The following is a 16,702-nucleotide window of genomic DNA, read 5'->3' on the forward strand; positions in this document are numbered from 1 at the left end:
CGCCCCATTTTTGTGTCCAGCCAGGTACAACTAGGCAGCTGGGGATTGGAATCCACAGCACAGGTTAGCCCGAGGTTTCTGGGCGCTTCTGCTGCGAATTGCAGTCCGCAGCCGCCCCAGAAAATGGCGCTCTCATAGAAGCGCCGTCATCTGGCACTGTATCCAACTCTTCCAACAGCCCTGGAGCCGGGTGGCTTGTTGGGTAATCATGAGTAAATACTGGCTTTGTTTTACTAGCCAGTATTAAGCCAGAGATTCTTAATGTCAGGCACGTTTGACCCGGCCATTAAGAATCTCCAATAAAGGGTTAAAAAAAAACACCACACAGAGAAAAAATACTTTAATAGAAATAAATACACAGACACATTAGAGACTCCATCTTTATTACCCCCTGTCAGCCCTCCACGATCCATGGTCTTCTGTCTTTCTCGTTCAACAAATGCAGCTCTGCTCCATCACTGCTGCATGGGGGAAGACGCTCAGTGAAGGCTGCACGGGAAGCAGCATGCAGCCTTCATTCCGTGAGAGATCAGTGCTGCTTGCTGCTGGCGGTGACAGACACGTTACCATAGCAACAGGGCTCTGATCATGTGATTCCCGGAGCCGCGGTTAGCGGTGACGTCACCGCTAACTGCGTTGCTATGGCAACGGTGATCTCCATTAAAGACCGGCTGTGTCAGCCGGTCCCTAACGGAACGGGGAGTCAACCATGTGCTAGAGCATGTCGCCGGTACACGGCTATACACAAATGTGCACCGTGTACCGGAGAGTGCAATGACAGGTCCTACATGACGCGTCATAGTCATGTGACCAGTCTGTGGCCAATGAGATAATAGCCACGTGACTGGTCACATGGCTATTTTGACGTCACGATAGGTCCTGCATCACTGCTGGCAGTGCTGGTCACCGGGAGGATTCAGCGATCATCGGATGAAATAGCGGCAGGAGACAGAGTGCAGGAGGGATCGCGGGGACCGGTAAGTGTTATGGCAATGTTTATTAACTGTACGTGTACATTTATAATGCGTTTTTATTTGTTTGTGATTGCCTCCCATTATATCCTATTGGTTCGAGTTCGGTTCGTCGAACGTTCGCCGAACTGAACTCGAACGAGACCTCCGTTCGACGAACCGAATTCGAGCCGAACCACGGCCAGTTCGCTCATCTCTACTCATAATGAATTTGGTTCTTCTTACTCCAGTGCACTCTTCATCAGGACTGGTATATAAAATACGAGTCTTGATGGATTGGGGCCATAATACTTTGCAAATAAAAAATAAACTTTGCTTTAGGTCAATAAGTACAATTGCAATCTATAGTTGCATGATTTAATGTGTTGGAATAATACTATTTGCTTTTTTAATTTATATAAATGAGAGATAATCGAATCTTTTAAAGTTTGAAGTTACCAGATTTGGCCGATTTTTCTTAAAATTTGGTTTGTGGAGAATTGCAAGTACTTCACTTATCCTAAAATGTATCCAACCCTTTTTAATCTGTTTAATACAAACACATGCTTATTACTTTCAAAGTGACCTTGCCATAGAAATGGATGGTACCCTGATAATAACCAACAGCTCAATTAATAAAAAAGAGCACTGACAGACTTTTTAAAATAAAAACAATTGCACAAAAATTATCCCTATTAGCCAATTGTATTGGCAGATAATTCTGTGCAGAACATTGACTCAAACTGATGGTGTTGTTTTCAGAGGTAACTATCCTACTGAGATGAGTCCTGTGCAAAATATTCTATGATACCCTCCTTTTCCTACCTAATAATATGTTTGCCAGCGATAAAGAAACACAATTGTGGCCTGTCTGTGGAAGTGATACTTCCCAGTCAACTGGTGTCAGTTATTGCGGTGAATCTTCCACAGCTACTAGCACTTCTCCCTTTCTTAGCTATGGAATGACGATTTTTTTTACAATCTCAATTATTCAACTTTGCCAAAATGTCTTAATAAGAAATTCTAGATTTATAGGTACATGTACAGAAAGAAAAATGTGGTAGCAGTATAAGTATGGCATGCACAGTTGTCAAATTGGAAGATTAAATAAAACAGACATGCTCAGTTAAATGATTCATTTTTTTGCCATTTTTTTTTTCATTTTTATTTAATTCAATTTGCTTCCCAAAATTTACAAAACAAGAAATGCTTGGTAGATACACCACTAAAAAGCCAGCACTTTTAACAAGGTGACAGGTAAAATATGACTAGTAAAGGAAACAGTTAAAAGAAACAGAAGATGGCATCACTAAATTTCAATGAGATTAGCAAAGCTTCTGGATACAACAGATAAATAATTCAATTTACTAGTTTAAAGGGAACCTGTCACTAGGTTTTCCCCTTATGAGCTGCGGACACTACCAGTGAGCTCTTATATTCAGCATTTCATAATGCTGTATATAAGAGCCCAGGCCGCTCTGTATAACATAAAAAACAGCTTTATAATACTCACAAAGGGGACGGTCAGGTCCGAAAGGGGGCACTGCTTTTGGTTCAGTGCCTCCTCCATCTTGTGGGATCACTGTGCTACTGCCCAGCTATGTGTGCGTGATGTGTCCTGCATCATTCACAAAGAGGCCTCCATTACGCTCCTGCGTATGCTCACCTTGATCTGCCCGGTTGAGGGCAGAGCAAAGTACTGTAATGTGTAGGCACAAGAAAAGATCAAATGACAGCCACTTATGCGCAGTACAGTATTTTGATCTGCCCTAAGCCAGGCAGATCAAACTGCCATTTTTAACTGCCTTGTCCTTTGACAAATATGGAAGTTCCACAAAATCTGCACAAGTGCCCCATTGTTCAAAATGCCATCTGCTTGGTTAGGTCTAAATTTATATTTAAGGCTATGCATAGATCTAGGTCTAATTTACCTGATTAAAAAGTAAACCACTTACTTTACTAATATACTCAATACTAACTAAGGCTCTTACCACTTATTCACAAAGAATTATTGGAAAATCTCCAAGTATAATAAAATGCATCTAAAGTTAAACTTTGTGCCAATAAATTATTGTGTTTGAGATAACTAAAATCCTTGTGATACAGAGCCCAACATTGTATCTACATGAGAGTATTATTATTCTTACAACATGATCCAAAATAATTTCTATTTCCCTATTTTTATACTAATGCAGGGTGAGGTATATGATCGGAACTTAATAAAGACAACACCACTAACTTCAATTGACCTGGGCACCTAGAACTTGCAAACCTTAATCTCACCATTTTTGTTATTGTCCTACACCTGTTCTCATTTAGCCTTTCAAAGATATTTAGATACTGTTTACACTTGGCTGTTCTTCAATACCTTCAATACTTTGTATAAAATGTTTGTACAATTGATGCAGTTTTTTGCTCATTAAAACTACATAAAATAACTTCAAGAATAAAGTTCACAACTGACTCAGATTATAATTATTAACTACTTTCAGTATGTACTAATTTTATACATGACAAGCAAGCCTGTTATATCAAAAGATTTCATTGTTAAAACTTGATTTATTCAACATCAGCTGCTTAGCCCGGGTTCATGCGGGATCTGTAATTTCTCAAATATAAGTGTGTCTTCACAATAGGAGGCATGGAGAAGAATCCTTCTGTGTTCTAGATTGCATCAGCAGGCATTCATTGTGAGTGGCACACAAAGTAAAAGCGGCTGCCTTGCAAAACCTTTTCACAGAGTGCTAAAAATTGACATAGAAAATGAGCTTCTTGTATTTTTTCGGCTCTTATTGTTGTTATTATAGCAGATCATTTCATTGTGTGGACATAAATGCACATTTTTAGTCTTCAAGTGCAACATTAAAGTAATTGGAATGTAAAGCATGTAATTTCCCTGATCCTTTTCATTAAACATTTGTTTATGTCTTTAATTGCCATATTATTTGTCTTTGAATTAGCTGTTTTCTGTTTCGACTTCTTTCTTGGTTTGAACCGTAAACATTATATAGAGAAAGTAAGAATATCTTCTTAAGATATGCATAATATACAGCTATAATAAATGCTTTAACATTGTATCACTAAAAAAGTTATCTCCAACAGGTTAAAGCTAACAAACAATTAAGTGAAAAATTATATCATATAGGCATAAATTGTGTGTGCGTGTGTGTGTATATATATATATATATATATATATATATATATATACACACACACATACATATATATATATATTTATACATAACATATACTATATATATATATATATATATATATATATATATATATATATATATATATATATATATATATTTATTTAAGGTTAGCCTATAGCAGTGGTCCCCAACCCTTTCTGACCTTGAAAGCCACATTCAACTCTGGGAGAGGGTCATGAGCCAAATTTAGCTTCAATTCCCCTGCCTAGTATGACGCCCAGAGCCCGCATTACTAGTACGAGAGCTAAAGCTTTTCAAAGAAATCACGCTAGGGCAGTATACTAAGATCTAGGGGTTCCTACCATACCCAAATCAGGCCTGTTCTTCTGGGGGGGCTACTCACATAATTCACCATTTGGAAAGCTGGTCTTCATAGCTGTTTGACAGTTTTTTGCATTAGCACTAGATCTAGGAGACAGCTGAGAGCAACACATCACAGGCCTGCAAGCCACATATGGCTGCGAGCTTCATTCAGACATTACTTTATTCATGTATGAGAAAAACATACCGAGTTTCATGTGTGATTTTTATCAGTATCATTCAAATTTCATCACAATATGGTTTGATTTTCATCATTTTTTTCCGTATGTAATAATAAACCTGTCTCCATCTCTTCCTAAAAAACTTTATACAGCACTCGAGTGGCACCCAAGAGTTGTCCAATTTTTTCACCAACCCATAGACTTTCATTGCTGTTTTTGATCCAACATCAAATCAACATTAAACATGTCTTCCCTATTTTGTCAGACCACTTAGTCTGCTAAAAATATAAAATATGTGAACTACCCATAGACTATCACTGGTGCAAGAGCTTTTCGTCAAAATCATGGATAGAATTTACATGTAAAAAGTTGTCGAGTGAATGACCCTTAAGCCATAATAGTAGCTAAAGGTTTTCATTGGGTGATGTGGTATTCATGTAACATTTCCCAGTATTATACATACACAGTAAGGCCTCATTCACATGCCTGTTTTTAACAATTTATGCAAAAAATGGTACGCGTGTCACCAGCGTTTTGGATTGGAGTTTCATGAGTGTTTGGTCAGTGTGTGATTTTTAATATAAATATGAAGTCCTGCTCACGATGTGTCGTTATGTAGACCCATTGCAGTCCAGGATCTCCAACAGCCATCGGCTGGGTAAACACATACATTTCAGTAAAGGAGAAGTAGTTGGAGTCCTAAGTTAATTCAAACTTCTTTCTTTCTTTATTCCATAATTAAATTAAAATAACATCAGTAGAGCATGATAGTCTTTTTAACGCGTTTCGACGCTAAACAGAGTCTTAATTTTAATTTAGACACGTCATATAGATACACTATACTATCAGGCTGTAGCTACCGCATGTATCATTTTCCATGGAATTTCTTAGAGGAATTTAAATAAAGAAATTTTGTCTTTTTACTTACCCTTCCTGGTCGCTGGACCTTCTCAGCTTATTTTTAATATCATCCCATATCAGTACCCAACCTCCATCTCCACCTTGCAGATGTCTGTATCAGAGTGGAGGTCTGCTGTCATGCTAATATGATGGAGAGAAGAGGCGTAGTCTCACTAAGCTCTGAGCCATGCTTACCTGGAGGGGCATGACTGAGTGCCTACATAGTCTTCACCAGAGCCTCTGATGATGAGGTTGGACTTTGCTGACTATAGGCACCAGGTAACACTCTAGGGTAGTCGATTTTTGGCACGCTCAACCAAGAGGCTGAACAGCACGTGGTGTGAAGGATTGGGTGGGAACCTCTTCCTTTAGGGAACCACAGGAAGAGTAACCCATGTTACTTACCCTGAGCAAACCTAAGCTCCCAGATGTCTCTAGATGGGTTCTTTCACCCCGCATTTTGTTTATGTGCCTATCCCTGTCTTATTCTAATCACGACTCTGTCTAGTGAACAGGTCAGCAGGAACACTAGTCCTGCTCTAAGATAAAGACACAAAGTGAAAACAACAGACAAGTAAAAAGTAACTGTATTCACTTAAAATGCATCCCAGACAACAGTTGTGTAAAAAAAGGGGTTAAGAAAAGAGAAATAAATCAAAAGGGAGATAATGAAAAGGAAGACACCAGACAAACTTCCAGGCAGCGATCTCCAACATCAAGTCCAAAACGATTTCTTGAACCTCCATGCCAGGACCATTGAATAGCAAGCTATCACTGGCAATTACTAAGGCATAGGGGTGAGTACCTATACCAGAGGGAAGTGGAGAAATCAGAACATCTGAAACAACTCAGGACAGCAAGCCAAGAAAGACAAAAGACAAACTGCTTATCCCTAGCAGTGTCAGGACAAGGAAAATCTTCACAGCTAGCTGAAAAGTAAAGCAGAACAAATCAGCGAGGCGTGTGTGCAGCCACATGCTGTTTCTTTCTGACTCCTGGAATAGAGGAGACCTCTCTCTGTTGCAATATCCCATGACATCTGAGTCAGTTATTTATTGAGTCATGGGCCTATCCATCTGGGCAATATAGAGTCACATTCATCTCACCAGTTCATAAAACCATTAAAAAATTTGTCTTTAGATATTTCTTGGCCCAGTCTTGACGTTCTAACTTATTTGTCTTCTTTAGTTATGGTTAAGTTTCAGCCTTTCTTAGTACAGATATGCAAACTGATGGAAATTCAGTGCAGTGGGTGCAGCTGAACTGAACCTTCATGGGTTCAGACTTGACCAAAACCCCAATGGAAGTCACTGATTGGCAGTTTGGGTCTCTTCACACATACTGCCAGCCATAAACAGAACACTTCCGGGGGAGGGTGGGTATGGTTTTTCCTTTTTTTCTCTTTTTTTGGTTGCACACTACATCTAATCACACTGTTGTTAACCACACTGCATGCCATTCAATCACTGCTAGCGTCTCTCAATGGGCTGAGCACTGAGCGTATCTGAGCACAGCGATGCCCACGCGAGTGGTTAGCATACATAAAGCACCCGAATTCTGATTTTTTTTTGTAAAGTTGGTGCTTGGCCCGAAAACCAAACACCAAACATCTGGTTCACTCATCCCTATTTCTAACCTCGGCCATTTCTCTGTGCACTGAACCCCTTGTACTTCTGGGCACTGGAAGTTGCAGTTCTGAAATATGACTGCATTGGAGGATAATGGGATCCTGATTGCTTCACATATGATTCTTCTCAAATCCTTGGCAGTTAATGTGCATATTTTTTTCTCAGCATGCATGTTTCCTTCAGCCATGTTGACAATTTTCAACAAAACTTTTTATTGTTCTGCATTTATGGCCCAATGTAATTTCAAGAGTACTGCATCCCTCCATAAGACTTTTAACAGTTTTTAACTCTTCAGAATTAAGTGAAATTTCTCTTTGGTAATTTTCTCCTGAGGAAAACTATATTCCTAATGATTCTACACACCTTGATAAAGGGTGTTCAGTTCACATATATTACTCATAAACTTCCTCAGTAGGCAAATACACATTGTGTTATACACTTCAAACCAATAAGTGTTCAAGTTAAGAGTTTGGAGTTATAAAATCTGCATAAAAATGATGACATGATCAAAATACTCCTTTGCCTAATAATTAGGAACACTTTGTGCAGTTGAGTCCCACACATATGATGGCCTCTACAGTGTCCTATACACAAGTGAAGGAAAAAAGTATTTGATCCCTTGCTGATTTTGTAAGTTTGCTCACTGACTAAGACATGTGTGGCGCCCCTGACCTGGTCAGGCACCACTGAGTACTGCACCCATGCTGGGGGCAGTACAATACAGGTAATCCAGAAGGCTGACCGAGGTGTGACTACACAGGCGCATAGTAATCAGGTCTCACACATCTACCTTTGATAGGGACCCCTGGGGAATCCAGGAGGGGGCGTGGCCTCCATCTCCACTCAAGGGGTGTGGTAGAGAGCCTGGTTGCTAAGTTGCATAGGCAGGCATAGTGGGGAGGGAGTAGTGAGCCAGTTAGTGAGTGCAGCTCAGGGAGAGTAGACGCATGCAGCAGACCCTGGAGTCTGTCTTAATCTGACAGCGCACGTGCAGTGGCTACTGACGGGGGAGAACGGTCACCTGGGAGTGCCACCCGAAAACCACCCGAGGCTGGAGGCAAGCGGTGGCTGAGTAAGGGGACTGCCAGGGAGGTACCAGGCCTAAATGGTAACAGGTCCCAGTGCAGAGATTTATTCAATTTTCTCCTGCCAAACCTGCCGGAGGGGGCACTTCAGACCTCCACCACAACACCACAGAGTCCGCAGCCACGTAGCAACGAGAGGGCCCATAGCTCACAAAAGGCAAGCAACTGGAGTGACCTGGTCCAGGGTACAAGCAAACGGGCCGAAAAGAGGGGAGAACAGGCAGCAGCAACTTCCCTGGGTGACCCCCGTAGGGACTTCAAGTCGGAGTCACCCCAAAAACATCAGGGCTAGAGAAGGCGAGTGGGTAGTCATCCTCACAGTCAGCCTGATGGAATTCCTGGTTTCTCCTGGTAGACCCCAGCTACGCCCGGGTACTCACTCTGCTATCTACTGTGAGTAAAAACCCTGAAAGACTGTCTGGACTGTGCCTGAGTCATTTTGCGACCTGTGGTCCCACACACCTACACAGGGCCCTGGGGCCCGCCTCACTCTCGGGAGGCCACTACATCTAGCTGCATGCAACATCAGCCCCAGGCGTCCCCTAATCTGCAGTGGCGGTCTCCTGACCGCAATACCGAGAGTGGCATCACGAAAATCCTAAAGAAACAACCTACCTGTGACCATACCATCCCACGTGGAGTCCCTGAAGGTAATGCACCGACACAACACCTGTGGGGCTTCACATCTGGCGTCACAAACAGGATAAGGACTAGACCTGTACAGACACGTGACCATGTGCCTTGGCGGTCCGCTTGAAAAATTGGAAGCGCTGCATTATTGCCACCATGAAAAGAGCGCCAAGAAACAATAGCAGCGCGTGAAAACAGAAGTTGGCGCCCACGAAGAGGTGTGGCTACCGAGAGAACCCCTGCAGCGTCCTGACCTCGCGAGTGATGAAAGCGGATTTGTGCAGAGACGACGGGAAGGAGAAGGAGTCACAAGCCTGCTGCTGGCAGAAGAGCTAAAGGAAGACGCAGAGGAAATGGCGTCCGCATAGAAGGACCCAAAGTCAGGCTCCGCTGCCTGCTGGGATTGGGAACTTGATCAATGGTGTGAACGGCTGGAGGCTCCGGTGATGCAACAGATCCGGGAGGGACGCGCAGAGCTCCGGAAGATGGCTACAGCGGTATGGGCTTATGAGAAGCGGACCGCACGACGAGCGCCACGACGAGCAGCGACCACCCAGACACCGATGATGCTACCAATGAGTGAGTTCACTGTTGCCCCTGCCCTCGTGAGAGCCCCGACCCCACCAGCGCTGTCTCCACCTGCGGCTGCTGCGATTCCCGCGGCACGCCACGCTGCCACGCCTGCAAGGATCCCTGCTGAGAGGCCCGCGGTTCCCACAGCGATGCCCAGCCCGGCCTGCCAAGTCCAGGTCGCAGCCATGCCAGGCTCGGCCTACCAAGACAAGGCTGCAGCAGCGATGCCCGGCCCGCCAAGACCAGGCCGCAGCCATGCCAAGCTCGGCCCGCCAAGACCAGGCCGCAGCAGTGATGCCCGGCCCGCCAAAACCAGGCCGCAGCCACTCCAGGCTCGGCCCGCCAAGACCAGGCCGCAGCAGTGATGCCCTGCCCGGCCCGCCAACACCAGGCCGCAACCACGCCAGGCTCAGCCTGCGAAGACCAGGCTGCAGCCACGCCAGGCTCGGCTCGCCAAGACCAGGCAACAAGGCCATCTACCCCGGCCTGCAAGGCCAGAGCAGACACCGCTCCCCAGTCCAAGGAACCGGGCCCCACGTCCCCGCCGGAAAGAGCAGACCCGGAGTATCTGAAGTTTAAAACGGATTTGGAGGCGCGGTTCCCCAAGGAAATGGTGGATTGCTATTTGCACCCCTGGCGCTCACCCAGAGTGTTCTCAGTGACTCCCTCGGCTGATGGCCCACCACCCTGGCCTGCTGATGAAAATCCATCCCCAGTGCTGCCGCAAGAGGAGTGCTCAGAAGAACTAAGGGGGAGGGGAGGCCAGGAGGCTAAGGAGCTGACCCCAGAGACATCAGCAGTGGATGCAGCACTAGGCCCAGAGCCAGAGATGCTGCCGTATTCCCGCTGGGAGGAGAGCCTGACACCCCCTACTGAAGACGAAGAGCTGACTGTCTTCATGCCCAGTATGTACATCACCTGGGAGCCTGCAAGCAGTGAGGTGGCAGTCCAGCAGAATCCAGCCCGCAAGACACGTTGCCGTAGCAGAACAAAGTTTTCTCTGCACAGCAGTCTCCAGATAGGAAGGACGAAGTAACAGCCATAGACTTGGAGGAGAAGCAGTCTTTAAGGAGAGCTAAATTCCAGGTCAGAGGTCCTCTTTGCCGTGGAGTTGTGGAAGAGTTCAATTTGAAAAGTGGATACGGCTTTATTGTAGCACCCAGCATGAAGGAAGGGATATTTGTAAGCAGGAGTTGTAAGCAGGAGAGACGTCCGTTCCCACTTGCCCAGAGGACATCCTGGAAGAAACTTACAGATGGGAAATCTGGTCGAGTTCTCAAAGCACCAAGGTGAATGCGGCTGGTATGCACTGGATGTGGTGCCATGCCCTAGGAATCTTACCAGCAATCCTACTGTTCCAATTCAGTCTCCAAAGTTAACAGAAAAGAAAAGAACAGAGCAAGCCACAGAGGAAGAAGTTAAAGACAAAGAACCCATTGACGAAACCATTACAGATGACGACAACAGAAATGTAGAAAATGTCAGCTGCCGCAGCCCTACAGGCCCAAGCCCTGGTGAGGAGGAAGAAGAAGAAGAGGAGAAGTCCATGTAAAGTGAAGTAGGAAACACAGCAAAGTTACCAGTTTACAGTTTGCAACATTGAAAAGTTCAAGTATGTACCCACATGAACTTATGTGAGAAACTACCCTTTGCACTTTGAAAATACGGACCGTAGGCTATGAACTGGCTATAGCCACAAACTCTCGCAGTGTGTATAGTTACGTTGAATGGTACCACCACCAGAGCCAGCCTGTTTAGGGGCCTGGCTCGCCTGTGATCAGGGAGCACGCCTGTTTATGTAGCCTTGCTCTCCACCACAAAGAGGGTACCTGGTCAGCACCAACATTGGAGGCCGTCTCGACTAGAGATGAGCGAACCGGTCGCGGTTCGGCTCGAGGTCGGTTCGCCGAACGGTGGTCCCGTTCGAGTTCGGTTCGTCGAACGTTCGACGAACCGAACTCGAACCAATAGGCTATAATGGGAGGCAATCACAAACACATAAAAATGCATGATAAATGTACACAAACAGTTAATAAACATTGCCATAACACTTACCGGTCCCTGCGATCCCTCCTGCACTCTGTCTCCTGCCGCTATTCCATCCGATGATCGCTGAATCCTCTCGGTGACCGGCACTGCCAGCAGAGAAGCAGGACCTATCGTGACGTCAAAATAGCCATGTGACCAGTCATGTGGCTATTATCTCATTGGCTACAGACTGGTCACATGACTATGACACGTCATGTAGGACCTGCGAGTGCATCTCTCCGGTACACGGTACACATTTGTGTATCGCCGTGTACCGGCGATATGCTCTAGCACACGGTCGACTCCCCGTTCCGTTAGGGACCGGCTGACACAGCCGGTCATTAACGGAGATCACCGTTGCCAAAGCAACGCAGTTAGCGGTGACGTCACCGCTAACCGCGGCTCCGGGAGCACCGTTGCTATGGTAACGCGTCTGTCAGCGTTACCGCTGTTACCGCTAGCAGCACTGATCACTCACGGAGTGAAGGCTGCACGCTGCTTCCCGATTGTAGTGAGGATTGTAGTGAGGATGAGGTGCCCCAGCCCATCAAGTAATGGGCTGGGGCACCTCATCCTCACTACAATCCTCACTACAATCCTGAAGTGCAGTTTCTTCAAATTCATTTAAAGGCACTTGGAACGCTGAAATTGCTGCTTATAATTTAAGCCTCTATTAAAAACCTCTTATCAGCGCTGGTTAATTGGGGATTTATTGGGCTGACAGGGGGTAATAAAGATGGAGTCTCTAATGTGTCTGTGTATTTATTTCTATTAAAGTATTTTTTCTCTGTGTGGTGTCTTTTTTTTAACCCTTTATTGGAGATTCTTAATGGCCGGGTCAAACGTGCCTGACATTAAGAATCTCTGGCTTAATACTGGCTAGTAAAACAAAGCCAGTATTAACTCATGATTACCCAACAAGCCACCCGGCTCCAGGGCTGTTGGAAGAGTTGGATACAGCGCCAGATGATGGCGCTTCTATGAGAGCGCCATTTTCTGGGACGGCTGCGGACTGAAATTCGCAGCAGAGGCGCCCAGAAACCTCGGGCTAACCTGTGCTGCGGATTCCAATCCCCAGCTGCCTTGTTGTACCCGGCTGGACACAAAAATGGGGCGAAGCCCACGTCATTTGTTTTTTAATTATTTCATGAAATAAGTGAAATAATTAAAAAAAAAAAAGGGCTTCCCTATATTTTTGGTTCCCAGCCGGGTACAAATAGGCAACTGGGGGTTGGAGGCAGCCCGTGGCTGCCTGCTGTACCTGGCTAGCATACAAAAATAAGGCGAAGCCCACGTCATTTTTTTGGTGGGCAAAAAACTTCTGCATACAGTCCTGGATGGAGTATGCTGAGCCTTGTAGTTCTGCAGCTGCTGTCTGCTCTTCTCCATACAGACACACAGCAGCTGCAGAACTACAAGGCTCAGCATACTCAGCATACTCCATCCAGGACTGTATGCAGAAGTTTTTTGCTGAAAAAATTATGTGGGCTTCGCCATATTTTTGTATGCTAGCCAGTTACAGCAGGCAGGTGCGGCTGCCCCCAACCCCCAGTTGCCTATTTGTACCCGGCTGGGAACCAAAAATAAAGGGAAGCCCTTTTTTTATTATTTCATGAATTTCATGAAATAATTAGAAAACAAATGACGTAGGCTTCGCTCCATTTTTGTGTCCAGCCAGGTACAACTAGGCAGCTGGGGATTGGAATACGAGGCACAGGTTGGCCTGAGCTTTCTGGGCCCCACTGCTGCGAATTGCAGTCTGCAGCCGCCTCAGAAAATGGCACTTTCATAGAAGCGCCATCTTCTGGCGCTGTATCCAACTCTTCCAGCACCTGCCTGCTATACCTGGCTAGCATACAAAAATATGGCGAAGCTCACGTCCTTTTTTTGTAGTTTTTTGGCCAAAAAATTAAAAAATGCTTTCCTGGATTTTCCATTGCCAGTGAAGGGAACACCAAGCAGTGGGGGTTAGCAGCCAGTAGCTGCTTGGATTACCCTTGGCTAGCAATACAAAAAATGCAGCGGGAGCCCATATATATTTTTTTTAATTATTTATTTAAATAACTAAAAACAAAATGGGCTTCCCTGTATTTTGATTGCTGGACATCACAGTGCTGTAAAAATAAATCTTTAAAAAAAATGACAGAGCGCTCCGCGGTATTTTTGATTCTCAGCGCAGATAAAGCAGACAGCTATGGGTTGCCACCCCCATCTGCCTGTCGTTACCTTGGTTGGCAATCAAAATACAGGGAAGCCCATTAATTTTTTCTATTTAAAAAATAGTTAAAAAAAAAATGACGTTGGGTCCCCCCATTTTTGATAGCCAGCTAGGGTAAAGCAGACGTCTGTAGCCTGAAAACCACAGCTGGCAGCTTTACCGTGGTTGGGGATCCAATGTGGAGGTCCCCCCAGGCTCTTTTTTTATAATTATTTTATAAATATTAATAATTACACAAAAAAAGTAGGGTCCCCTCCAAATTGGATCACTAGCCAAGGTAAAGCGGACAGCTGTGGTCTGGTATTCTCAGGGTGGGAAGGTCCATAGTTATTGGGCCTTCACAGCCTAAAAATAGCAGGCCGCAGGCACCCCAGACGTGGCGCATCCACTAGATGCGCCAATCCTGGCGCTTCACCCCAGCTCATCTCGTGCCCTGGTGCAGTGGCAAACGGGGTAATAAATCGGGTTGATACTAACTGTAAAGTCACCTGAGATCAAGCCCAGCAGTTTGTGATGTCATGGCGTCTATTAGATACCCAACATCATAAACTGTCAGTACTAACAAAAACAAAAAATCGACAAAAGAAATTTATTTGAAAAAACAGTCCCCAAAACATTTCCTCTTTCACCAATTTATTGTTAGAAAAAAAATAAAGGGGTCCCACGACGACTCTGGACCATCTAGAATATGGGGGGAGACACTCAGGGAACGTATCCCCCATTTTCTAGGAGTGCGGACCCTTCATGTGAGGAGTGTGGGTGCAATGAATCTGCACTCACTCTCCCCGGGTCCACAGCAGCAGAGTCCATGTCGTAATGGTTGCTACCAAAGCTGCAATGCCCTGCTCATGAGGTAAGGGCATGCCTAATCAGGAGAACTACTGTAGAGGAAGCTCTGCTCACTGGTATATAGGTGCTCAGAGGTAATAATAGATAAAATTAGTGAGTAACCTCGGCACTCTAAATCTCCCAGACTAAGTCAGTAAGTCACAACGGATAGTAATGCAAAATCACTCTTTATTGGTCCGTATTAAGAAAATTTTTTTTTCATAAGCATATATGTTTTTGTCCAAAACAAGTTACAAATGACGTTTCGGCCTGAGCCTTCGTCAGATTGGACTTATCTGCATGTTATCATGAAAAATGACAATAATCAGTATCACATAAGAGTGAGAGAACAATAACATAAACTCGAACAATGTAGAGGTACAATTGGGATGCAGCAAAAAAATTGCAACACAGCAAGAAATGAAACACATGATACAAATGTCATAATACAGTACAAGGACATTATAGTAATGACAAATATGGGGTCAGAGTAGGCTTAGACAGCTCTGGTACGAAAGAGATGTCAATCATAAAGTAACATGTGCAGTAGGTGTAGAGCTACACTATGCATGGCAGAGCTAATGGGTAGACCGACCATAGAAAAAGAACGGAGAAAAAGTGGAGAAAAAGTGGAGAAAAAATGGAGAAAAAATGGAGAAAAAGTGGAGAAAAAATGGAGAAAAAGTGGAGAAAAAGTGGAGAAAAAGTGGAGAAAAAGTGGAGAAAAAATGGAGAAAAAATGGAGAAAAAGTGGAGAAAAAGTGGAGAAAAAATGGAAAAAAAGTGGAGAAAAAGTGGAGAAAAAGTGGAGAAAAAATGTAGAAAAAGTGGAGAAAAAATGAAGAAAAAGTGGAGAAAAAATGGAAAAAAAAGTGGAGAAAAATGGAGAAAAAATGGAGAAAAAGTGGAGAAAAAGTGGAGAAAAAGTGGAGAAAAAATGGAGAAAAAGTGGAGAAAAAATGAAGAAAAAGTGGAGAAAAAGTGGAGAAAAAGTGGAGAAAAAGTGGAGAAAAAGTGGAGAAAAAGTGGAGAAAAAATGGAGAAAAAGTGGAGAAAAAGTGGAGAAAAAATGGAGAAAAAGTGGAGAAAAAGTGGAGAAAAAGTGGAGAAAAAATGGAGAAAAAGTGGAGAAAAAGTGGAGAAAAAGTGGAGAAAAAATGTAGAAAAAGTGGAGAAAAAATGGAAAAAAAAGTGGAGAAAAATGGAGAAAAAATGGAGAAAAAGTGGAGAAAAAGTGGAGAAAAAGTGGAGAAAAAATGGAGAAAAAGTGGAGAAAAAATGAAGAAAAAGTGGAGAAAAAGTGGAGAAAAAGTGGAGAAAAAGTGGAGAAAAAATGGAGAAAAAGTGGAGAAAAAGTGGAGAAAAAATGGAGAAAAAGTGGAGAAAAAGTGGAGAAAAAGTGGAGAAAAAATGGAGAAAAAGTGGAGAAAAAGTGGAGAAAAAGTGGAGAAAAAGTGGAGAAAAATGGAGAAAAAGTGGAGAAAAAGTGGAGAAAAAGTGGAGAAAAAGTGGAGAAAAAATGGAGAAAAAGTGGAGAAAAAGTGGAGAAAAAGTGGAGAAAAAGTGGAGAAAAAATGGAGAAAAAATGGAGAAAAAGTGGAGAAAAAGTGGAGAAAAAATGGAAAAAAAGTGGAGAAAAAGTGGAGAAAAAGTGGAGAAAAAATGTAGAAAAAGTGGAGAAAAAATGAAGAAAAAGTGGAGAAAAAATGGAAAAAAAAGTGGAGAAAAATGGAGAAAAAATGGAGAAAAAGTGGAGAAAAAGTGGAGAAAAAGTGGAGAAAAAATGGAGAAAAAGTGGAGAAAAAATGAAGAAAAAGTGGAGAAAAAGTGGAGAAAAAGTGGAGAAAAAGTGGAGAAAAAGTGAAGAAAAAGTGGAGAAAAAATGGAGAAAAAGTGGAGAAAAAGTGGAGAAAAAATGGAGAAAAAGTGGAGAAAAAGTGGAGAAAAAGTGGAGAAAAAATGGAGAAAAAGTGGAGAAAAAGTGGAGAAAAAGTGGAGAAAAAATGTAGAAAAAGTGGAGAAAAAATGGAAAAAAAAGTGGAGAAAAATGGAGAAAAAATGGAGAAAAAGTGGAGAAAAAGTGGAGAAAAAGTGGAGAAAAAATGGAGAAAAAGTGGAGAAAAAATGAAGAAAAAGTGGAGAAAAAGTGGAGAAAAAGTGGAGAA

Source organism: Anomaloglossus baeobatrachus, chromosome 5 (genome assembly GCF_048569485.1).
Source record: "Anomaloglossus baeobatrachus isolate aAnoBae1 chromosome 5, aAnoBae1.hap1, whole genome shotgun sequence".
NCBI classification, from domain to species: Eukaryota; Metazoa; Chordata; class Amphibia; order Anura; family Aromobatidae; genus Anomaloglossus; species Anomaloglossus baeobatrachus.